This window comes from Desmodus rotundus, chromosome 5, assembly GCF_022682495.2.
Source record: "Desmodus rotundus isolate HL8 chromosome 5, HLdesRot8A.1, whole genome shotgun sequence".
Classification (NCBI taxonomy): Eukaryota; Metazoa; Chordata; class Mammalia; order Chiroptera; family Phyllostomidae; genus Desmodus; species Desmodus rotundus.
The window spans coordinates 4,219,719-4,244,610 of record NC_071391.1 but is presented as its reverse complement, the minus strand read 5'-3'; the positions used below and the strand labels follow the sequence as shown (position 1 = coordinate 4,244,610).

At 37.3% G+C, this 24,892-nt stretch overlaps 1 protein-coding gene across 2 annotated transcripts in view; it reads left to right on the top strand.

Annotated features, from left to right (window-relative positions):
- Positions 1 to 24,892, top strand: part of KDM2A (lysine demethylase 2A) — an 85,080-nt gene that overhangs the window by 7,780 nt on the left and 52,408 nt on the right. The window contains exon 2 of one of the 2 annotated variants that reach the window (XM_045183128.3): positions 661 to 780. The exons of the other annotated variant lie outside the window; for it this stretch is intronic. The gene's annotated coding sequence lies outside the window, so the exon portion shown is untranslated. The remainder of the gene's footprint in view (positions 1 to 660; positions 781 to 24,892) is intronic. 2 annotated transcript variants of the gene reach the window in all.

Sequence of the window (24,892 nt, the reverse complement as noted above, 5' to 3'; positions counted from 1 at the left end):
GGGAAATGGACACCCTTAAATAGGTTTAATTAATTTGCTTTATTTTTGAAATAATACTATATTTTTGCATTGTGCTTTCATGTTAACAAAAATTAAAATTCAATAAACATTTATCACATGCCAAGTACTAGGTTAGGTTCTTTCATATACATTACCTTATTTAACTCTCAAAGCAACCCTGTAAGGTAGACTGTGTAATTTTAAGCCTTAATGTTCTCTATTATGGAAATGGAGGCTGGGTTTGGGTTGGGGGGGGCTTCCTTGACTTGCCCAGGATCGCAGTTGGTCAGGGGTAGAACCAGACCTTGATCCCCATGCTTCTCTCACACCATACCATCTCTCTTGTGGTGCATTGCATACAGAAAACAAGTGATATCCATTTCTGTTATAGACTAAGTACTTTCTCTTTTTTTGAGACTACTTTAAAATTTTTTTCCCTAATAGAAGCCTGCTTAATATCCTAAATGAGATAGCTATAAATATTTGACAGCCAGGGTTTAATTATATTTTTAAAAAGATTAGCACATCCTTTCTTTTTGTGAACTTTTAATTTGTTGCATTTAATCTATTAAAACACCAGTATTTGTGTAGTTTGTGTATAAGTCAAACCTTTTATTTATGCATGTCACTCATATCATTGTTTTCTGTTTTAAATTTTAGGTTCTTGGGGGTTTTCTCTATCTGTGAGTACTTGGTAAAAACTTAAACCATAAAGATAAAAGGCAGCAGATAGTGACCAAACGTGGTTTTGGCAAATACAGTGGTGAAGGTCTCCTTCAGGTAGGTAGAGAGGAGGAGGGAAGAGGGTGGCCTTATAGGAGGTAAAGACAGCATAAGCTGTACAGTGGAATGGGAAGCCTATAAGGTCTGTTCTAAAGATCCATTAGATGAGTAGGATTAAAGTAGAAGATTTGTTTTGGGAGGGAGGGACTATTGATAATTGTTGAGCACACATTTTAAACAATTACAAAAGTCAAGTATAGAAAAATAAAGAACCATAGGTTATGGTTTATTTTTAATAGAACAGTAATTTGATCAGAGTTTTAGTAGTAATAGTTTTGCAGGTTTAGGTCAGGGAGGTGTCCAGAAGAATACGGAAATAAGTTACCTCTTAAGGTGAAAGGTACCTGAACTTTGGGCAGTGGTTCTTGAAGTGTGGTCCTCTCATCAGCAGCATAAGCATTATCTGGGAACATGTTAGTAATAACACATTTTTGGACCCTACCCCATACTTCCTAAATCAGAAACTCTGGGGTTAGGGGCTGGCAAAATGTTAGCCAGGTGATTCTGATGCATGCAAAAATTTGAGAACCACTGTCTGGGGTATAAGTAGTGGAAATGGAAGGTAAGGGGTGAAAGAAGACATGTTGGCAGTGAAGGACTGCTGAAACTTGGTGACCGGTGGATAGCAGTGTGTTATGAGGGAAAAGAGTGTTTGATCGAGGATCATGAGTTCTGAGTACTAGTATCAGCTCTATCACTAACTGATTTTGAACAAGAGAACTGACATGTTATTGAGGGTGTTATAATAAGTGATTTCTGAGGATTTTGGAGGCAAATAAAATTGAAGAACTGAGGAAGACTCTGTGAGATTAAATCTCAGTTACCAGGAAGATCAGAGAAAGGGATTTTTTTTTTGTTTGAAAGGGAAAGGAGAGAACATAGGTGGGTATTTTAGACAGTTGGAACAGATTTGTTTAAAGCAGGGATCCTCAACTGGGTATGATTTTTCTCTAGTCAGGAGAGTTTGGCAATATCTGGAGACATTTTTTTTAAAGATTTTTTAATCTATTTTTTAGAGAGAGGGGAAGGAGGAAGAGAGCGAGAGAAAGATCGATGTGTGAAAGAAACATCAACTGGTTGCCTTCTGCATGCCCCCAAATGGGGACCTGGCCCACAACCCAGGCATGTACGAGGCTGGACTGGGAATCTAACCAGTGTCCTTCCAGTTCGTAGGCCAAGGCTCAGTCCACTGAGCCATACCAGCCAGGGCTGGAGACATTTGTGATTGTCAGATTAGAGGAGTACTACTGGTATTTTAGTGAGTAGAGTTTAGGGATGCTGAGTCCCCCACAACAATGAAATATCCAGCTCAAAATGTCAGTACTGTAAGATTGAAAACCAGTAGATAGTTTTGTCTGTGTTTCCATCCTGATTAGCTGCTATTCATCTTAGAATTTTTTTTAAAGATTTTATTTATTTATTTTTAGACAGAGGGGAAGGGAAGAGGATAGAGGGAGAGAAACATCGATAGGCTGCCTCCTGCATGTGGGGACCTGGCCTGCAATCCAGGCATGTACCCTGACTGGGAATGGAACCGGCGACTTTTCAGATAGCAGTCCAGTGCCCAACCACTGAGCCACACCAGCCAGGGCCATCTTAGAATTTTAAGTCTGTCACAGAATATCTTGAAAGCACTCTCAGATTGTGTTTCTTAGGGCTTTGCCCAAAGTAAGCATGAAGCATTTTTATTTGTTGAGTTTTCACGAGACTGACTTCATGGTCATGGCAAATCCTCAACCCAGTTGCAAATTTATTACTCCTTTTAACTTACCCTGACATCAACTTCCTTGGGTAGCCAAGGTAAGCATTCACTGTTTTGAGAGTAATAATTAAGTTACAACAAGACATTTCGTTTTGATACTCTCTTTGAAGGAGAAAAAAGTGAGATAAAATTGCAGTATTGATGTGAGCAAATATTGAAATATTATGAATTGCCCTGCAGCTCAGTACCCCATGGCCATTCCTGAGAAACAACCTTATGAGCTGGTTGTCGCCCTCAGTGTGAATTTAAGGTAGCCTGACTGTTAATCCATCTCTTTATGACCCTGGACCACAGAGCAGTAGTCTGGCCAACCCATTTTTTTTTTTCTGACAGGGACCTCAAGAGAATGTAGATTCGTAAATACAGTGATCATTTTATAGTACTTTTGTTAGCATTTAAAAAATTTTTAAATTTTATGGTTTGTTTGTTTGCTTATTTATTTAGAGAGAGGGGGAGGGAGAGAAACATTGATGTGAGAAAGAAACATCCATCAGTTGCCTCTCATATGCACCCCAACCAGGGGCTGAACCCACAACTGAGGCATGTGCCCTGATCAGGAATTGAACCAGAGATCTTGCTTTGTGGGACTACGCCCAACCAACTGAGCCACACTGGCAGGGCCATTTTATACTTAAGTTTCCAGAGTACTTTCCCTGTTTCATGTGTCTTTTGACCATTTTAATCTTTTGATCATCACAAGGGGTTACTGGAACTCAGGGGTGTTGCTACCATATAGCACAATTCCAGAAGGTGCCCTTCACATGTCCTAATCTATGTGGAAGGTGTCCTTGGAATTGTGTAGTGCACAAAAATAATGGTGACCATTTTGAGGTGGATAAGATAAAGGAAAAGTCAGCCTGTGTATTTGAAATATTGAGAGGAAAAGTTCAATCTGATGGATAATGGTACACATTGAGTGTATACTGTGTGCTTGATACTGGCACTTTACATATATTGACTAATTTAATTCTCAACAACCCTTTGAGGTTGAGTCTAATTCCCATTTTACTGCTTTGGAAACAGAGGCATAGTGCAGCTAAGCACCTTGTCCAAGGTTATCCAGTTAAGAAGGGAAAGAGCCCGGATTCAAAGTGGGCTGTGTGGCTTTCAAGCCTACTAAGCTGTACTGGCACTTACTGAACTTTGTTGGGGCACATTTTGTAAACGTTTTACTGAGGAATTTGGGGTATTCCTGATGTCATCTTTTCTTACTCAGAAGATTCATTCACTTAAATATTTGTTGAGTGCTTATTCTGTGCCAGGCACTTTGCCTGGGTACTCTGTAACTGTGGTTTCAGATGTGCTGAATACTTTGAAGAAATTCAGAGAGGGATAAAATTGTTGTATGGTGGGAATAACTTCTTGAGAATGGGTGATCAGTAAAGGCTTCCTTTGTAGATGGCATTTTGTAACTGAGACTTTAGAGATGAGGAGCTAATTTTGTGAAGTTCAAGGACTTAGGGGACCAGGTATGGGTCAGCAGAGCTCTAGGTAGAGGGACCGGCTAATGCAAAGTTCTATGGTAGGGGTGAGAAGATATTGCAAGCTTTTAACCATGTGTTAGACACCATGCAAGACTCTTTGGATACAGTGATAAGTAAGACAGGCATGGTCCCTCTGTCATGAAGCTTACAGTCTAGTAGGGAAGTCAGACTTAAATAAATACTTACACTAGTAAGTAATGTCAATTATATTGGGTTGACCAAAAAGTCCATTACATTTTTTCTGTATGATGGCTCTAGTAGTGCTTAGTTGTCTTTAACTTCTTTTGAAACAGTTTTGTTAGATTGTATTGTAACAGCTATTGTATTAGTGTACATTTAAAAAATCTTTAAAAAACTTTTTTTAAAGATTTTATTTATTTTTAGAGTGAGGGGAAGGGAGGGGGAAAGAGAGGGAGAGAAACATCAATGTGTGGTTGCTTCTCTCGAACCCCCTACTGGGGACTTGGCCTGCAACCCAGGCGTGTGCCCTGACTGGGAATTGAACCAGTGACCCTTTGGTTTGCAGACTGGCGCTCAGTCCACTGAGCCACACCAGCCAGGGCTGCGTTTAAAAAATCTTAATAAAAATTGGTGAGTTTTTGTGCAGCCAGTTTAATATTAAAGATGGGAGAAGATAAGCAACATTTTTGGCTTGTTATGCTTTATTAATTCCAGAAAGGTTAAAATTCAACTGAAATGCAAGAAAAGATTTGTGTAGTGTTAAGGAGAAGGTGCTGTGACTGATTGAACATGTTAAAAGTCATTTGTGAAATTTCTTGGTACTATTGAAACTTTGGCCAAATAATTCTTTGCTGTGGGCCTGTCTTATGCATTGGAAGACATTTAGCAGCACCCCTGGCCTCTACCTATTAGCAGCCAGTAGTGGAAGATAGCTGACATACTAAAAATATCCAAATTAATAAAGTTATTGGTGAAAGTGAAAAATGTGTTTTATTTTATGGAAAAATGTAACGGACTTTTTGGCCAACCCAATAGTTACACAAAAGTCTACAAAGGTAAATACGGGATGTAATAAGAGAATGTATAATAGAGTGACCTAATCTTAACAGGAGTGGGAGATGGCATTAGAGAACATTTTTCCTGAGAAAGTCTTTAAAGCTGAGACCTTAAGGGTAAGAGGTAACCAGCTATGAAAGAAAAGTGACTAGCATATGCAAAAACTCTGAGGTTGGAAGGAATCTGACATGTTTGAAGAACCTACCAACCAACCAAAACCAAAAAGTCTAGTGTAACTAGAGAGAAGAGAGTGGAGGAGAGAGTTAAAGTCTTGACAAGGTCAGTAGGGGTCAGCTCAAATAGGGCTTTATCCTGGAGGGAGCAGGAAGGCAGAAGTTCAGCAGAGTAAAGTGCTTGGACTAATATCTACTGGCTGTGGCCTAGAGAAAGGGTCAGGGAGAGAACGAGACTGGATTTGGTGAGACCAGTTTGGAGGCTATTGCCAAAGTACAGGTAAGATACGATGGTGGTATGGTTGAGAATGCTGACAGAATTAGAGGTTTTGAGAAATATTTAGGAAGTAGAATCATAGGATTATGGTTCATCGGATTTGTGGAGGGTGAGGTTAAAAGGCTATATATAAGCATGACTCACAAATTTTTCTCATGTGGGTGGGTGACTTGTACAGTCGTTTTCTTGAGATAGTGCACACTGAAGGAAGAGCAGGTTTGGAGATTGAGGGAAGTAGCGTAAGGTCAGTTTAGAGTAAGTTTGGACAGGTTGAATGCGAGGTGCCTGTAGAACTGTTGAGTAGGTTACTGTGATTCTGGGCCTAAGGAAAGACTTACTGGTATACAGCTAGGTCTCATTGGCATGTGAGTGTGGTAATTGAAGTTGCATAGACTTGGAGTGGCTTACTGAGACAGAGAGAAGGAGGGGCCAGAGAGGGATGAGGAAAATCTAGGTAGTTGTGTCTTGGAAGCCAAGGGGCTGTTGTACTTACTATTTATCAGGCACTGTTCTAAGCATTAATGTATTTTTACTCGTTTAGAGAGTGGGGGAGGGAGGGAGAAAAGAGAGAAACATCGATTGGTTGCCTCTTGCATGCACCCTAACGGGGGACTGGGCCTGCAACCCAAGCATGTATGTGCTCTGGTCCGGAATCAAACTGGCAACCTTTCCAATTTGTAGGACAATGCCCAACCAAGTGAGCCACATCGATTAGGGCTGTCATTTCTATTTTATAGGTCAGGAAAAATGACAGAAGAAGGGACTCTAAATATAATTTGTTCAAGCCTAACAGGTAGTAACTGCAGAAGTCGGTTTTTGAACCCAGGTTTTTCTGGCTCCAGTTTATGTTCTTAAACATCACTTGATACTGATAGTGAGCGGAGGGATTGGTCAGCTGAGGTTGATGTTGCACAGAGGCTGAGTATATTGAAGACCAAGATTGCCGTGGATTTGGCAACATAGAGGTTATTGGTGACCTTAAATGGGAGTTTTAGTGTGGCGTTTGTATTCTTCCCTTGCTATCCTCCATATTTAATCAGTTGCTAAGACCTGCTGGATTTTGATACTCAATTCCTTATAGTTCCCATTACCAGTCCTGTTTCTGACTCAGTCTGGAATATTGTAGTAGCCTTCTTAGATTTTTGGGGGGTGGCGTATCTTTTGCATTATTTCTTATTTTATCATTCCAAGGTTCTGATTAGGTTGTTCCTATCTTTGTGACATTCTCACTCTTTTAAGTCACTGGTGGTATGGGATGGACAGTGGACTTTAGTTCATGAGATATCGCTTTGAATTTTAGCTTATATTCTGTGTAATCTTGGGCAAGTTACTTAACCTTGATGAACTTTCATTTTTCATGTGTGGAATAGTGAAAATCAAACTTACCTTTTGGTAATTGTTTATAAATGCTTGGTTAACTTTAAGGTTTTACCATTGCGGTCTCAAACTCCTTAGCCTGATATTCAGGCTTCAGTTGACTGTTACAGTTTTATTATCTACTCTTTTGGTTTTTAAAGATTTTATTTATTTTTTAGAGAGAGGAGAGAAATTTCGATCTGTTGCCTCTCATATGCACCCTGTGCGGGGACCAAGACATGTGCCCTGACGGGGAATTGCCTTTGCAGGATGATGCCCAACAAACTGAGCCGCACTGGTCAGGGCTTATTGTCTACTCTTAACTTATGTATGTTCCAGCCAAACTAAGCTACATGCTTGTTTTTTCCCACACACTTGTGATATCCTCTCTCTCTGTCCTTACCTTGTTTTTCATCCTCTAAAGCCCATTTGCAATATTGTTTTCCAAATCTTGCATACTGAAGGAAACCTCTTCCCTGAATCCTCATATTTTTTTCACCCTACCTCTCATGATATCTAAATGGACACAAGATAGAAAATTTAATTAGGTCAGATTGTGTGCTCCTCAGGGAAAAATTATGACTTCTCTGGCACACACAGAGCACAGTACCATGTATTATCATTGAGACTAATGTCTCATTGACATGTATTATCATTGAGACTAGTTGGTTGACTTTGTCATGAAGACAAAGCAAATGTAATAAAACTACTCCATTCTGTGGTGAAGTGCTGGCAGTTATCAGGATGGTAGTGGTCAGAGAAGGGGAGCCAGGGAGCCAAGGGACAAGAATTTGCTATATCTGATTGCCCGCCTTTTTCTGGTCACAAGACAAAGGAGAAGCAGGCTGCTCGCATTCCTTGAGACCATCCAGTTACCCTTGCTCTTAAACTGCCCACCAGAATTAGTTTGGTTTTCCTGTTCCTTGGTACTGGAAAATGGGTTCCTTGGCTAGTGTGCATATGTATTCATAGTCAGCAGTGGTCATTGTGAGAAATTAACTGACGGTTCTTTGGTCTTATAGGAGACAAAAATAGCTACTTTAACATTAATGGTATCTATAAACACTCCTTTTACATGCAAAGGTTTAAACGTGGTGTGTAGAATGCTAAGGTGTCATTTTCACACCTTAGCTCAGACCCTTTTCTCAGAAGCATTTCTTTGACTAAATTCTCATAGAGTAGAATTTATACATAGCACTTCATACATACCCTTTATTCATAGCACTTATCAAAGTGGCTGCTCTGTATTTACTTGGATTGTTATTTGATTGCCTGTTTCTCTTTTAGAGTGTAAATGTCATTAAAGGCTGCTACAATACCTTTTCTCACCATTTTATCCCATGCTTGGTATAATGCCTGGTCCATAGTAGGTGCTTGATGAATTTTTTTTTTCTGTGAATGTGCATATCTAAAGTGCTCTCCATCCCACCCCATCTGTCTTCTTGGTAAGCTCCTAATAATTATCCTCCAAGGCCCCCAGATGTACTCTTGAGTTCTCCTCAGGTGTATCTCCAAGGCATTTTAAATGCATTTCTTTTGTGGAACCAGTCATTTTGTATTTTAATTATTTGACCATGACTCTTTTTTCACCCAGCTAGAGTAGACTTCTTTAAGGCAAGGATGATGTCTTATTCAAATGCTCAAAAATATCTATTGAACTTTACAAAAATATATTGTGTACTCTTAAAAAATACATAAAAATATATAACATAATAACTGAACCCTAACAATGGAAAGAACCTTAGATCGGTAGTCAGGAAGCCTGTTAGTTATCTAAGCTTTATTCACTTGTAAGTTCCTTCTGAGTGTAATAGTTTAAACCAGTAGTTTTCAAAGTGTGACCCTGACCATATCTGGGAACTTGATAGAAATGAGGATTCTTGCCCTGGCTGGTGTGGCTCAGTGGATTGAGCACTGGCCTGTGAACCAAGGGGTCGCCAGTTTGATTCCCGGTCAGGGCACATGCCTGGGTTGCAGGCTAGGTCCCTGGTGGGGGGTTTGCAAGAGGCAACCACACATTGATGTTTCTCTCCCTCTCTCTCTCCCTCCTTTCCCCTCTCTAAAAATAAATCAGTAAAATCTTTAAAAAAAAAAAAGAAAGAAAGAAAGAAAAAAGGAAAAGAAAAAAAGAAATGAGGATTCTTGCCCTGGCTGGTGTAGCTCAGTGGACTGAGAAATGAAGATTCCCGGGTCCTACCCAAAACTTACTGAATCAGAAACTCTGGGAATGGGACCCAGCAACCTGTATTTCAAAACTCTACTAGGTGATTTTAATAGGTAAAGTTTGAGAACGATTGGAATTGTTTTAGTAGTTTTTCTGTTTATTTAAGAAAAAATTAGAGTTAACTACTGTATACTTCATAGCTTAAAATTATTTTTAAAACTTGTCTTCCCCTGGCCAGTGTAGCTCAGTTGGTTGGAGCGTCGTCCCATGGACCAAAAGATTGCAAGTTCATTTCCTGGTCAGGGCACATATCCAGATTGCAGGTTCCATCCCCTGTATATGGGAGGCAACTGATGTTTCTCTCCCCTTAACCCATAAAGTAATGGGAAAAAAATGTCCTTGGGTGAGAATAAAAAAACAAGTAAAAAAACCCAACTTTTCTTCATATGTGTTTCTTACCAGTAGGATTTGTAGACATTTTTTCTGAATTACTAATGATAGCTATATAGGCAAAATATCTTTGAGTCAGACAATAAATTCAGAGTATTTGAAGATTGCTTCTGATGCTGTTGGCACAAAGTGTGTATATATGTGTATCTATCTATCCATCTACCTACCTATCTATATATATGCATCTAGCACACATGCATGTTTTTCTGTTGGTGGAAACTTCTCTATGATGAGTGGTTAAGGAAAGGGAAAGATAAAAGCACAAGCCAACTTGAATGAATGGGCTGGTAGAATAAGTATCAGAAAGTAGAAGTTGCTTTTTTGCAGTAGAAGATACACATACTTATCTCCAATATCAAGGAGCTTTCTTAGCAATGGGTGTTTGCCTCTGTGTTACCTGCAGCAGGTTGTTGTGGACTGGAAACTGCTGGTTATTGTTGGTACTCATTTATGTCCTGTAGAGGGAGTTGCACACTTTATTGATGGAAACCATCATTATAGTAAAAATATCTCAGGTGCACATTTTATGCTAAGTGCTTTATACGTGGCTCACTTCCATTGTTGTTTTGGCTTAATACTTGGAGTTTAAATTTACTCTCTGTTAAATAAAGGGAACTTTTTAGAAACAGAGTTTCTGAAAAGAACTCCTTTCAAGATACAGTGATGATGCCTGGTTGAATGCTTCCAGGATTTAGTAAATAGTATGTTTGCTCCATTCACCTCTTGCACCTTTAGTTATAACCCATCTCAGACTCTCTGAATTGTAGAAGCCTGTTTTCTTTAGTCTTTCCATATATGGAAGTTGCTTTAAAAAAATTATCTTAATTGCCATTTTCCAAATCTTTAATACCTATAACTATTTCTTAGTATGGTTACTAAAACTACAAGAATTGTCCTGGGTTCAGAAATTTTGTTCTTTTTGGTCTTTTGCTAATCTATTTATTCAGCAAACATTGTCGGGTATACCATTGGTATTTAATTAATATACTGGGTATATAGAAATGAATATCTTGTACCCTGTCCTGGTTTAATAAGAGCCATGTAAACAAATAATTAAGCTATACTGTGACAAATAAAATTTACGAAGTACAGAGGCAAATGGAAGGAGGGAGTGAATAGGAAAGAAAGAAAAAAAAAAGGAAAGAAAGTCCTTAAAGAGGAGGTAACTATCAAGTTGGATATTGGTATAATAAGTGTTACCCATGCAGGCCAGAGGGTGAGGAAGGGGATTCCAAGCAGAGGAACCAGCATGTCCAGAGGCAAAGAAGTATGAAACAGCCCTACAAGCTCAAAACTGGAACATAAGAATGGGAGGGGGTCTGAAATCCAAAGTGTCTGAGACACGTTAAGTTGTTTGTACCATATGCAATTGGTGATGGGGAGACATTAGAAGAACTATAAACTTTGGGAAGACTTGATCATTTTTGTATTTTAGAAAGATTGCCCTTGAAGATTGTGATGGAGGATAGACCAGTGAGAGAAGAGTTGTTGAGGCGAGGAAATGAGATAAGAGTTTATTATAGTAGTTTACTGGGAAACGATAACTAAAGCATTGGAACCTAGAATTGAGGTGAAGGAGATACGAGTCAAAGTATTTTGGAAGAGTCGATGGGACTTGGCAATCCTGTTAGATGTTCCTGGAGAGGAGACTTTTGGGTTAATGTTCCTGGTTGATAGGTGGTGCCACTAATTGAGAGAGTATGTCATGGTTTTATGCAAAGGCAAGGATATAATTTTGATTTACTTATATTAATCTTTATGTCGAAGTTTCGTGCTGAGGATTTCTCTGTGGAGGATGCTGCGTGGTTGTCTAGACCAGTTGAGGTTGATAGCAATCAAATCGAGGCATTAATTGAGAACAATCAACATTATAGCACATGGAAGATAGCTGACATACTCAAAATATCCAAATCAATAAAGTTATTGGGAAAATGAAAAAAAACTTTATGTATATAGTACATATTTAATACACCAATTATTTACTGAGTCTACTTTATGAAGAACCCTGCCAGAGATTCTGGGCTAATGTCTTGAGGCATCAACATAGATCTGGGTGACTTTTTTTAATTAGGTAAAACTAGTTTAGAAACCATATATTCTAATTACTACATGGATTAATTTTTCTCTAGGCCTTTTACTGTATACTTGCCCAAGTCAAAGGCTAGTAATATAATACTTATCCACTTAGCTTTTTAAGCTCTTTCTCAGTTTATATCCCTCTGTTTGAAATGTTCTCCATGTTGTTTTCTATATCATTTGTAAAAATATTAGTGGCTGTTTCAAACATTATGTTGTGGGGGACATACATCTGCAGCAATCCATTTACTTACATCTGTCCCTTATTTCTTTACTTTTATTTTTCATGTGATACAAAATTCTTCCAGATTCTATGATTTTTAAATTCTATAGAGAAGCCTTGTTAAGCTTTTTTATAATTCTAAATATATTTCTTGAATTTCTCCCTTTCTGGAATCCATGTGGCCATTGTAACAACATATTTGGGAAAGCTCCCTGCTGATACTTGTGCCATCTTAAGTCAAATTGTAACTTTGAGGGACTCTCAGTTACCAGCCATGAGGCAAGAAACTCCAGTGGGTAAAAGTAGAATAGGAATTTCTAGCATCTCTAGGTCTTTCAGCCTTTCCTGTGTCAGAACAGCTTTCTCTCTCATTTTCATAAATTGAGAGTTTTCTAATCACCTAACTACATACATCTCCTTAATTTGATGAGCGACTTAGTTTTAAGACCCACGTGTAAACAAAACTTTTGGCTCAAATTTTATTCTATTGTAATAATCATTTGAATGACTTATGTACGCCTATCCATATTAATCAAATTCATTGGGTTCTGCTAAAGCGCTAATGAGAGTAGAATGGCAAGCTGACACATGTCCATTTGAATCAAAATCTGTTCATTTCACAAACATTTGATAGGTTCATTGCCACAGGACTTTAAACTATGTACACTGGCTTAGGTGTGTCATAGTGTCTATTCAGTTTCTGAAGAGGAGATGTTCCTTTGGATATAATGCTTTTTTATGTGCTGTTAAATTCTAAAAATAGTTTATTGGCTAGTTGAACTATGGAATTAATTTAATATTAACAGGACTTCAGAAGTAATACAAAGGACATGAAGAAAAATCAAATAGAATTTTCCTGTGGCTAAAACTTTGTTTACCTTTTTCCATACTGATCAGTCGTTTAGAATGTATTACTGATGACTCTTTCACAATTTTTTAGTATTTTTGCTTCCTTCCTTTAATTTTGATAGAACTGATATTTTGGGTGAGTGAATGAGGAGGAAGCTAAGTGGATTTCCACCCCCTCGTGATAAAAGGTACATATGCTGGTTGTGAAAAATATAAGGAAGTTGCCCTGGCTGGTGTGGCTCAGGGGATTGAGTGCCAGCCTGTAAACCAAAGGGTCTCTGGTTCAATTCCCAGTCAGGGCACATTCCTGGGTTGCGGGCCAGGTCTCTAGGAGGGTGCGCATGAGAGGCAACCACACATTGATGTTTCTCTCCCTCTCTTTCTCCTTCTCTTCTCCTCTCTCTAAAATAAATAAAAAAAATATTTTTAAAAAATCAAACAAATAAAATACAGTGAGCTTAGTTATGTGTTTGTTTTTCTGTATTTCTGAGTATATTCTTATCATTCCTAGAAGTATAGTAATTAAGGTTACAAACATTTAAAACCTAACTATGGAAAAATTTAAACATATACAAAGTAAATAATAGTGCAGTGAACTCCCATATACCCATAACCAGCTGCAACAATCATCAATACATGGAACTCTTCTATCATATGTGTCCTCCACTTTCACTCAGTTATTTTGAATTAAATCTCAGTTGGTTTCATTTATTTTATCTGTGTATACTTCAGTTATGTATATATATGTTTTTAGTAAAACTTACTATTTGTGAAGTATGACACGGAAAATAATGTATAGCATCACAAAGTGAAAACCCTTGTGACTATCACTCAATCAAGATTTGGAATTGCTCCCACCTCAGACACTTTCTCATGCTCCTCCCAATCACCAGTTTATTTTTCTTCCGCGGTGGAGATGTCTAGCAAGGTAATTTAGTTTTACTTGATTTTGAACTTTTTAAAAAATGGAATAATACAGTGTGTTGTTTTATCTAAAATTGTGAGATTTATCCATGTCGCTGTGTAATTATAAAGACTTTTTAAAAGCATAACCACATTATTAGTGTCACAGTAAAACAACACTTTCGGAATATCTTCATTGTTCAAGTTTTTCTAGTTGATTTTTTTTTAATGGTTGCTTGGTTTGAATAACCAAGTAAGTTATTCAACTTCATGAGTAAGATAAGGTTCATGCACACATTGTGCCTGGTTAATATTTATTTGAAGTCTCTCTTAATCTTTAGATCACTTCTCCCCCTTTTTTTTTGTTGTCTTGTGGAAAATCTGGGCACTTATCCCATGGAATTTCCTACTTCATAGATTTTGCTAGTTGCATACCCATGGTGCCAGTTTTTTAAAAATTGAAATATATGTAACATACCATAAAATGCACAGGTCTTGTATTTGAGGAGTTTTGACAGTATAATCACTATTCAAAACAAGATGCAGAGAACATTTTCATCTCCATGGAAATTTCCCTTGCAGTTAGTATCTCCCCTCCATCTTTGTATCCAGCTTCTTTCACCTCATATGTTTGCCTGTTTGGGGGCGTTGTGTGTAATAGCGTGTACTCTGCGCTCTTCTGTGAGAGACTTCTTTAACTTAACCATTATGTTTTTGAGATTTGTCAATATGTTTCATAGTTTGTTCTTTTTGTATTGCTGAATATATTCCTTTATGTTAATCACAATTTGTTTCTTCTCTTCTTGATGGACATTTAGGTTGTTATAAGACTGATAAATATTCATGTACAAGCCTTGATGTGGACATGTTTTTATTTCCCTTGAGAAAATACAGAGGAATAATTGCTGGGTCACGTGATAAATGTAGATATGACGTAAGAAATTGCCAAACTACTTAAAGTGTTCTATTTTATATTCTTACCAGCAACGTGTGAGAGCTGTTCTTGTTACATGTCTCTGCCCACGTTTGATTTTTGAGATTAGCCATTTAGTGTGTGTGAAGTATCTCATGATTTTAATTTGTATTTCTCTGATGACTAATGATGTTGAACACCTTTTCATGTCTTATTGGCCATTTGTATATGTTCATTGATGAAGTGTCTGTTGAAGCCTTTGCCTCTTTTTGGTTTGTTCATCTTTTAATTGTTGGTTTGTAATTCTTTATATATTTGGATACAAGTTCTTTGTTAGATATATGTGCTGCAAATACTTTTCCCCAATCTGTGACTGTCACTTTATTTTCTTAATGGTATATTTTGGTAAGCAGAATTTTTTAAGTATTTTTTTATGGTTTGTTACATGGTTTTTGAAATTGGTTTCTTGGGACAACCTTTTGATGGGGAATGTGGAAGTCTTCCCATTTTGCTCATTAGGAAATAGAGACCTAGAGACATAAAATGACTTGTCTGTCCTAAACTTGTAACAGCTAATAAGTGGTACAGCAAAACCTGAAAACCAGGTCTTTTAACTTCAGGTTGAATTTCTTTCCATTACATTGTGTTCTCCTTTTCTCTTTTCCCATTACTTGAAAATGATACTGTGCTCAGCTTTCTCTTAAAGTTCTGTGCTCTTTTTCACTTTGGGGCCTTTGTATATGCAGCAGTTATTTCTGAATTGAACACTTTCCCTCCTCTTTTTAATTATATTTATTCTTCAGGTTTCAGCTTAGATATATCCTTTGGGGAATTTTTGACATCTTCCTTTTCTGCTAGATAAGGGGCCACTTCTCCCCATTCTTTAACATTAGAGTTTTTTTTGCTCTCATAGCACATAGTACCCTGATTGTCTTTTCACTTACTCTCTAGATTCTGAGGGCAAGAACTATGACAGTCTTATTTACCAGAATATTAGGTGTCTGGCACATGGTAGGGCTAAAAAATATGAGTCAGTGGAATATAATTCTCTCCCTATCTGTGACAGATTGATTTTGTGCTGTGTTCTTAAATCCTTTGGTGTACTTATTTATTTATTTACTGTGTTGTAAACTTTCTTTTTATATTTTTTCAATGACGCGACATTCTTTTATATTAGTTTTGAGTGTGGTATATTTATCATTTTTGTGTAGTATCATGAAGTTCCATTTGTGATTGTTGAATTCCCAAAAGGATTGTAACATTTTAAAGTGGGTCATAAAAATTTGTTTTATATTCCCTGCATATTTAGGAAGTATTATGTATTATTGAATTGAATATTTGACTACCTTTCAGTAGTTTCCTTTATCCATTTACTTTTACTGTTGATGGTGTCTTAAACCTCAAAGTTAAACTATATAATTGCCTGAAAGATATCTGAAAATTAATTTATAAATTTCATAGGTCTTTGACTTTGAACAGCAGGCTTTGATTCCATCTTTCATAAAGAATAGATAAGTTCTTAAAAAGTAACTTACAGAATTTACTGAAGTTGACAACTGTTCTATAGTTAGGTTAAGATAAAATCCTTATCTTTCAGAAATACACAATTAAGTATTTAGAAGTAAAGGGCCATCATATATGCAACTTGCTCTCAGATGGTTTGGAGTAAGTGGGGGAAAATACATATATATACACACATACACATACACTAGTGTATATCCGCATGTGCACGTAGAAGCAGTTCTCAGCACGGTAATGTGGGGCTGTCAAGATGACTGCACACTGAACATGACGATCAAAGGAAAAAATTATGTGATCTTTAAAATATTTGTCAAAATATTAAAACCTATTTTATTATTGGTTATAAATGTATGAGGAAATGAAAAAATAGTAAAACTAATATTTGGTGTACTAAAGTTTAAAGTGTTAGAGACTTTGAATGTTTTATTTCTTTGTTAAAAACTTACCAGGGATAGTGTCAAAACTTCTTGCCTGCTTCTTGTTTTGTTTTTTAAAGATTTTATTTATTTATTGTTAGAGAGAGGGGATGGAGGGAGGAAGAGAAGGAGAGAAACATTCAACACCCAGGCATGTGCCCTGACTGGGAATCGAACCAGCAACCGTTAGGTTTGCAGGATGACTCCCAATGCACTGAGCCACATCAGTCAGGACACTGCTTGCTTCTTGTTGTATAACTTAAAATATAGAGCAAATGTCTTTTGAATACTTTGGCTTCTAGCGTTTTATCCTATGCACTTTCAATGTCGTGAGATATCTTTGAGAGTTCCTTTAATTCTTTTTACTGGTGTCACTTCCTCTGGGATATTGTTACCCTTTTCATCATAATCACTTTCCTTATTTACATTGATAGGCTTGTCTGCACTAAGTTCCTCTGATGCATATAACTCCTTTTATTTTCTATTCAAATTTCATTTCCAACATTATCACTTTTAATTTCTTTGCTTCATTTTCACCTTTGTAGGGCAGTTCCCTCTTTTGGTTATCCATTTTTGTAAAATGTCATGTGGTTTATCACTGGGAGACTAGCAGGTAACACAACTCTGCCTTGCTCTTTGTGTGTGAACTGAATAACATGCCCAGTGACTCATTGCAAACAGACTTTGAACGAAGTAATATGACTGGTCACTGATCATGATGCACACCTGTCATTTACAGGGTGATTTGTATGCTGAAAAATTAGCAGTGAAGTTTGTGGTTTGTGTGACTACTCACAGTTCATATACAGTGGTAACTGAAATTTGAACTCTGTTGTTAGGGGATTGATATTGTTTAACTAAACTGTGGTAACTGAAATGTGTACATGTTGGGACCATGCAAAACAAGTACCAGTATAGAGAGAGTATATGAATGAACACAAATGCTTTGGTTTTATAGTGTTAGAAGATTAATTCCTTGCAGGAGATAAATGTCATTGTATTTTTACTGACTTGTAGCCGTGATTTACAGGGAGGGTCAGAGGTTGAGATACTTGATGTATATAAAAGCCCTTTGTTAGCCATGACACATTATAGAGAACAAATATGATAGGGCAACCAATATGAAGAGCTGTAACATGCCAGGTGGTATTTTAGCTATTTTACGTATAGTAGATATGTCATTTCATCCTTATAACAGCTCTGAGGTTGGTGGTATTTTGTACAACTTCATTTTATAGGTGAGGAGACTGAGGCTTGTGGTTTATATAAGCCTGGTAAGTAGCTGATCTGGGATTCACACTTAGGTCTGTCAGTAGCCAAACCCATCCTTATTCTACTGCTCCACATTTTGTGGTGGTTGTTGGGGGTCCTCCCAGAGGCCCTTTGATAATGGCTAAATAGAAATTAAAACATGAGAAGAGAACATTTTTGATATATTTAAGTTGATGAGGCTTTAGGTGTTGGATTCAGAGTTAACATCTATGCATATTTATTGAATCATACTAGGAGACAGTGTCAGGTTGTCTTACTCTTGGTGATGTTAGGCTTGATCGTGTGTGACTGTCAGATCTTTCAGGTAAAAATACTTTTTCTTTTTTTTTTTTTTTTGTAATCAGAAAGTAATTAATGGAATGGTACTTTGAGATTTCCCTAGCAGCTTTTCACTAATAATTATCTATTGTCCTTGCTCGGATTATAAGTTTATCTTTAAAAATTCATTACCAAATTTTAAAAAGTTAAATAATGTATTTTTGACTGTAGAAAAAAGGATAATTGGGGGGGGTCAATTACTGTTGGTATTTTATTTTTATTTGCAAATAATGCATTTCTCTAGTCCAGGGGTGTCAAACTCATTTTCACCGGGAGCTTTGTCAGCCTCGCAGTTGTCTTCAAAGGGCTGAAGTAATTTTAGGACTGTATAAATCTGACTACTCCTTAACTGTTAAGGAGTTGAAATTACATTCAGCCCTTTGAAGGCATCTGGGAGGCTGACGTGGCCCCCAGTGAAAATGAGTTTGACACCCCTGCTCTAATCCATATATGATTATGTGGAACACATGATCTTCATAAACAGTCTGACCACTGCAGTCCATTTCTATATATTCCTCTTGTGGTGGAGACATAATCCAACATCCTGGAATGATGGATAGCACCCACATGATCAGCCACTACATCATCCTTTTTGCCTTTCTTTCTTTTTCTTTTAAAAAAATTGTTGACACTATTATAGATGTCTCCTGTTTTTCCCACCTTTGCCCATCTCTACCCCCTTGCCCATGGCTAGTATCTTCATCTACTTTTATCCAGTCCCCTTCACCCTCTGAGATGTATCAGTCTATTCCATGTATCTATGCCTCTGGTTCTGTTTTGTTTGTCAGTTTATTTTGTTCATTAGATTTCATATGTAGGTGAGATCATACAGCATTTGAGAATAGGTGATCTTAAAAGAAAAAGCATAAAGGCACCATTGAGCACTTCTCTTTAAAAAAATAACTTTGCTGCCCTGGATGGTGTGGCTCAGTGGCAGCCTGCAAAGCAAAGGGTTGCTGGCTCGATTGCCAGTCAGGACACATGCCTGGGTTGTGGCCCAGGTCCCCAGTGTGGGGCACACAAGAGGCAATCACACATTGATGTTTCTCTCCCTCCCTTCCCCTCTAAAAATACAGAAATAAAATCTTTTAAAAAATAACTTTGCAATTTCTAAATTATTTTAGAACTATGTACTCTATGAAGTATGTCAAAGGCATTGTTTTGTATTCTAATTATTGCATAGCACAACACACAGATATATACATACATTTGGTCTGTTAAAGTTTTCCAAGTTTTCTTTTTAAATTGGCATCAGTAAGCAGAATATAGCACTTAATTGCAGAAACTTTCAAGAAAACACAGAATTTGAGATGTGCTTGGTTGGTCTAGATATAGTGGCAAAGAGAAGACTTATTTTTTTCATGGTTGTAAGTAGATTAACCTGGGTGGATTTTGATGATAAGAATCAGGATTAAATAATGGCTTCTCTGGAAAAGGTTGGTGTTGAACTGGTAAGGGTAAGAAAGCCAGAGAAATCATTATTTTTTTAAAGGAAAAGGGGGGTAGGCACATTATAGAATGGTCAGGGCAAATGGCTTTCTTGATAGCTCATTTTCTAAGTTTTGCTTCTGTTGCTTCTTCCAAGACTTACATTGTCCTGTCCAGTATAGTAAGCCACAAGCCACGTGTGGCTATGGGGCACATGAGATGTGGCTAGTTTAAATCGAGCTGTGAGTGTAAAACACACAGTGAATCTTGAAGACTTAATATGAAAAAAGAATGTACAGTACCCTGATAATTTTTTATAATGATGACATTGAAATGTATTAATGATTACATATGATGACTTATTTGATTAAATAAAAGATTATTAAAATTAATTTCACCTTTTAAAAATTACGGCTAGAAAAAATTACATATGTGATTCACATTATCTTTCTGTTGGACCCCACTAGTTTAATCTGGAATAGAGGTTGGCAACCCATGTGCCAAGCTGGCTAGCCATTTGTTTTTATATACAGCCCACCAGATAAGAATAGATCTAGTTCCAAGATATTTTAAGCCCCCCAAAAAGGAACCCTGTATCATTAAGCAGTCTCCCCACTCTGCCCACTCCCCACCCCCCAGCTCCTAGTAAGTAATAGTTGACTTTCGCTCTCTATGTATTATCCTGTTCTGGATGTTTCATATAGATGGAATCATAATATGTAACCTTTTGTGTCTGGCTTTTTCTGCATAGTATTTTTTGAGGTTTTTTCACACTGTAGCATTTTTAAATAGTTCATTCCTTTCTCTGACTGAATAATATTCCACTGATATGGATATACTGCATTTTCTTATCTGTTCATGCACCGACAGACATTTGGGTTTCCACCTTTGGCTATTTGAAACAGCGCTGCTATGATCATTTGTGTACACACTTATTTCCAGTTCTTTGGTTTTTACATTTTTAAGTGGTTGAAAAAAATCAGAAGATGAATAGTATTTTGTGATACATGAAAACTATGAAATTCAAATATCAATGTTCATAAATAAATCATTTATGTTGTCTGTGGCTGCTTTCATGCTACAGTGGTGGAGCTGAGTAGTTGCAATAGACACCGTATGTCCCACAAAGCTGAAAATACTTACTCTCTGGACCTTTACAGTAAAAGTTTGCTGGCTCTGAAAAGCCCCTCTATCTTTTTGTTTTTGTGACCATTGACTTTTTTTTTTTAACTACTGGACTTCATTTTTAAAGCAGTTTTAGATTTGCAGAAAAATTAAATCAGAAAGTACAGAGTTCCCTCATACCCTTTCTCTGCGCCCCCCGCCACCCCCCAGTTTCCCCTATTATTAACATCTTTCATTAGTGTGGTAAATTGGTTACACTTGATGAACCAACATTAACACAACATTATTACCCAAAGTCCGTAGTTTACATTAGGGCTCACTCTTTGTGTTTATAGTTCTGTGGGTTTTGACAAATGCGTAATGTCATGTATCCACCATTACAGTACCATATAGAATAGTTTCACTTCCCTAAACACCTGTACTCCACTTACTTCTTCTTATCCACCCCCTCCACACACCAACAGCTGCTGATGTTTTTGCTGTCTTTGCAGTTTTGCCTTGCTAGAACGTCATACAGTTTTAATCCAAACACAGTGTGTAGCTTTTGCAGGCTAGCTTCCTTCACTTAGCAATATACAGTTAAGATACTGGGGAGACAACAGTAAAAAGCTTTCTACTGTCCCTGAATTTGCCTTTTTCCCTATCAGTTTGAAGACAGGAATGGGATTGGTTCTATCCTTGTAGGGGGTGCATTGGAAGCTTAAGATAATGTTGATATCAAAAAAATAGGATTATTGAAAAAGTATATGCCAATAAGTACAGAGTTTAATTGTGGGATGATATAAACGTTCTGGAAAAAATGGATATTGATGATGGTTGCATTGAATGTACTTAAATGCCACTGGACTGTATACTTAAAATGGTTTAAATTATAGAAAAAATCGTATGTTACATGTATGTTACCACACTTAAAAAGTATATGCCATTATGACCCATCACTGAACTTAGCCCTTTTCTCTGATAAATTTCATCAGGCTTCTTGGTCTGTTTGGACTGAGAGAGAAACTCTTCCTGAAATAAAATTCTGTAGGTCAGTTCTGGTAGAGAGGAAGAGGCAGCGATGTTATATTTCACCCATTCTCCATTATAGTTTGCCTTTGTAGCCTCTCAGAAACAAACCATTGTTGAGATCTCTGGGTGTTCTAGATTGTGCCCAGGCTGCGGGTGGAGCTTCAGCTGTTGGTGCAGACAGGCTCTGCCTTTCACTGTGCTGTTTCCATTGGTTGCAATTCGCCAGGTACAGGTCTGGCTTTGCCAGGATACAGAGAGAGTTCTGCAATTAGAACCATTGTTTGAATGCTACCGTTTTAACCCAAGAATTCTGAAATTTAGGATGAGAACAATAACCAGGTCAGCAGCAAAGTGATTGTTGACCACTTGGTTGTGAAGGGCAAGCCCTTCATTTAGGAAGTAAACCTTGTGATTAAAAGCAGGAGCTCTGTTTAGAGGGAAGGAAAGAACACTTTTATTTGTGGCTGATGGAGCTTGGATAACCTCTTTTGCCTTCCTTTTTTGCCTGAACTGACTGTAGTAGAGAAGGTGGTAGAAAAAGTGTTATGGTGATGGCTGTAGCCAACAGTACGATACCATGGCAAGGTGAACTATGACTTTCTTCAGTTCATAGACATTTTATCCATTTGAACCTCTAATTGCCTTTATGTTAGAGAATATCCAGTTTATCACAGATTCTCAGTTTGCATTCTACATATGTGCCTTTGCTTTGGCAGTAGAATAGGAAATTAGTATGTTGTAGACAGTGCTTTCACAGTTTTTGGCTGACCTGCCAGTAGTAACACATTTCGTGTCCTGACCTAGTACTATCATATACACGGATATACATAACTGTAATAAAACTTTCAAGAAATGGTACTTATCCATACTGTGTTTTCTGATATTTTCCATTTCATTCTATTCTATTACTTTATTTTTTGATAATGTATATATGACCTAAATTGATTTTTATGCCCATGGTTTAAATATTGGTATATGACAGTGGTTTTCAAAATGTGGTGTATACCTAGGATTCTTCAGTAGGAGTCTATGCAGTCAAAACTCTCTTCATAATAATATTGAGATATTATTTACCTTTTTCTCTCTCAGTCTCTAATAAGTGGAGATTTTCCAGAAGTACAGTGAAATTTTCCAGAACTATATGATGGGTGATGACATTGCTATCAGGGCCAATGAAATGCATATTTGTGTATTCTTGTGCTTGCTAGAATTTTCTAAAGTAATAGAATATAAATGTGTTATTTTCAGAGATCAACTCGGTTTTCAGTACTCATATTGTGCTCATACTAGCTGCTTTTGATTATACCTGCTATAACCTCTGTAACCTCATTGCGGTCCACTGAATCTTTGCTTAGAAATCCTGAAGTTTTCCTTGAGCCTATGTGGAAATACTAGTACAGGAGTAGGTCCTCATTTAACATCATCGTTACGTTTTAGGAAACTGACTAAGCGAAACAACGTACATATAACAAAACCAGTTACCTCATAGGCTAGTCAACAAAAACAAAAGATCCTGCAACATATTTCTAGTCACAAAAACACTACCAAATGTCTAAAGACTGAAAACACTTCTAATGTAAAACATTGAAATAAATGTGAACTATACACATTTAAGAAAGATGAATAAAAACAAGTAAGATAATTATTTTCCAACCTACTTATTCCAGTTCAGAGTTGCAGGCATTCAGAGCCTATACAGCAGCTCAGGGTACAAGGCAGGAACCAGCCCTGGACAGGATGCCCTTCCATCACAGGATGCACTCACACATGCTGACACAACGTAGACACTCCAGTCTTGAGTGTCTATGTTGTCTTGAGGTTGTAGGAGGAAACTGGAGTACCCAGAGAAAACCCACCCAAACATGAGGAGAATGTGCAGACTTCACACGTCTTGACTGAGATCGATTTTTTGATTCCCCACCAACATTGTAATGAAACAGTGTTACTCAAAAGACCTGCTGTACAGTTGTAGTCTTGTTTTGCAGTTGTATATTAGAAAGTTCCTCAGTTTTAATTTGCAGTGTATATGCCACATATATAAAAGCTCTTTGGGGTCCTCAGTCATTTTTTGAGTGTTAAGGGATTCCTGAGACCAAAAAATTTGAGAACTTCTGGTGTAGGGGTTGAGAATGTAGACTTATTTTTGTTTGTTCTTGTAGGGAGGGTGTCACACACTCTATTTTGTGCTTTTATACACACACACACACACATACATATATATATATATATATATATATATAAAATGAGATCTGTAACCATAACGCATTTTAAAAGTATAGTATTGTTAACTATAAGCGTCTCTAGAACTCTCTCATCTTGTATAACTGAAACTTCGTACACATCGCACAGCAACTCCCCTTTCCCTCCCTCAGTCCCTGGCAACCACCACTGTAATTTCTCCTCCTGTGAGTTTGACTAGAAGGTAGGCTTTATTTTGTAACAGTTGGATCTGGAATTGAGACCCAGCTTGACCACTTCAGTAATCCTGGCTCAAGTTACCCAACCTTTTTCATTCTTGCTTTCTTCATAACTCAAATGGACATTTACTCTCTTCATAAGGTTGTTGTGAGGATTAAATGAGCTAGAAAAATAGGCTTGAAAATGCTTAGCACATAAGAAGCATTCGTATGTTAGCTATTATCTTAATAGAAGATGTAGAAACATTTAGTCACATTGATATTTAGCTGTAGCATTTATCATCAGTGTTCGTTCACCCGTGCGAAACTGGATTGTCTAAACCCGCTCTAAGTTTTTATTCTCATTCTGTTCTTGTCTGTGCCTCTAGACTTTTCTTAAGTGTGTTTTGTTGTCCAAACAAATTGTGAGCTTCTTGAAAATAGCAACTTGCTTCTCTTTCTTTCTGTTGGGTCTGGCCAGTACTCAGCCTGTAAGAAGCACTCAAGACACATAAACCCTGATGCAAAGGCATGGGGCATACAAGCTTGTGACCCCCATGAGGGTGATGGTGGGGAAGAGTCTTTTAGCTCCCTGTCCTGATTCTTTACTCTGTCTCTCTTAAGAACTTACTTTCACTGCTGAATAGGCTTTCTAAGAAGTATAGTGAAGGATGAATTATAATTTATTAAATCACTTCAATTTCTTTGGTTAATCCTGTTTCTCTTGACAGTGTGAAATTATGACATAATAATTGGCATACTTTGCATCAGGGTTTCTCTCATTACATCCTGGCAGTACAAGAGAATTGTAGCAATAGATGCCAAATAATTCATATCAGGACTTTTAATTCTTACTATCTGTAAATGTATGCACTGATTATTTCTCCTGTAGTACTTTCTGAGTGTTAGAGCAACACAGACAAGCTTGTGAGAATATTTTTTAAGTCAGGAATTGAACTGTGTTTAAATCTCCTA